Genomic DNA, 1,386 nt, shown 5'->3' with positions numbered 1-1,386 from the left:
AATGTTAGAGTGCTTGCCTGTCATGTGTGAGGCACTGGGTTTGATTCTCAGTACTGCATATAAATAAACTAAAGGTCCATCAAAAACTAAAAAAATAAAATAAAATAAGAAAGGAAACATGAAATTGTAGACTATCCAGAGAATAACAATAATAAAACACATATAACATCTTTTTAAAAAATATTTATTTTTTAGGTGTAGATGGACACAACACAATGCTTTTATTTTTATATGGTGTGGAGGATCGAACCCAGGTCCCACCTGTGCTAGGTGAGCACTCTACCACTGAGCCACAATTCCAGCCCCAATATATATAACATCTTAATAAAGCTGTACTCTGAAGAAATATAACATTAAACCCTACTATTCATAAATGAATAATATTGAAAATAAACATTTAACTCAAGAAATTTGAGTGGAAAGCAATAATATAAACTGAAGAAAATAGTATAACATGAGTGAAGAATATAAAGCTGACATTATAAGCTTGTTCTACCACTTTATTGATGGCATTCTCCTAGCAAAGTCACTTAACTTCTTATTGTCTCAGTGTTTTAATCTTTCAAATGTGGAAAAAAGTAATATCTAGCTCCTAATCTATTACAAAAATTATATGTATGAATGCACATACACATACATATATATGTAGGCTTACTAATTTTCAAAGCATCTGACATATATTATATATAATTATATATAATATTTTATATGAAATTAAGTAATTCTATATCATATACCTATATAATTACTGATACCAACAAAATGGAAATAAGAAATTAGTAAAGAAAAAAGCTAACATTAATTAATTATAAAATAGAAAAAGCAGTGGAGCTAATGAATCAAAAGTTTTTTCTCCAAAGACAATGATGAAATAAATAAACCACCAACTATTCTAATTAAAAACAAAGGGAAAAAAGGACAAAGAATTGAAAATGGAAAATGGGAAAATTACCACAACTGAAATGCAAAATAATTATATAAGATGAAATTTCTCCACCTTGTGCTGATCAACTTTAAAATATGGATGATTTTATATGGAAGTATAGATTGCTTTAAATTTATTCTAGATGAGATTTTTTAAATATTAAATAAAACAATTGTGATTGAAAAACTTTATTCATATTGCCATTTCTCCCAAATAAGCATCAAAGAATTTGTTAGGTAATTATTCTTAAGCTTTCAATAAATAATTCATTCTCAGTGTATTTAAACTGTCCCTGGGCATAGAACAGAAAGCTTCTACACTCTTGTTACAAAATCTACATAACACTGACACCAAACCTTAAAAACATATCTCCCCCAAATGAAACTAAACTTTGATCTCATTTATGCAGGCATCCTGAGTAAATATCTCCAATTAGAATCTACATGCCAAAAATAATACAC

Source organism: Marmota flaviventris, chromosome X (assembly GCF_047511675.1).
Source record: "Marmota flaviventris isolate mMarFla1 chromosome X, mMarFla1.hap1, whole genome shotgun sequence".
Lineage (NCBI taxonomy): Eukaryota > Metazoa > Chordata > Mammalia > Rodentia > Sciuridae > Marmota > Marmota flaviventris.
This window is presented reverse-complemented; position numbering follows the sequence as displayed.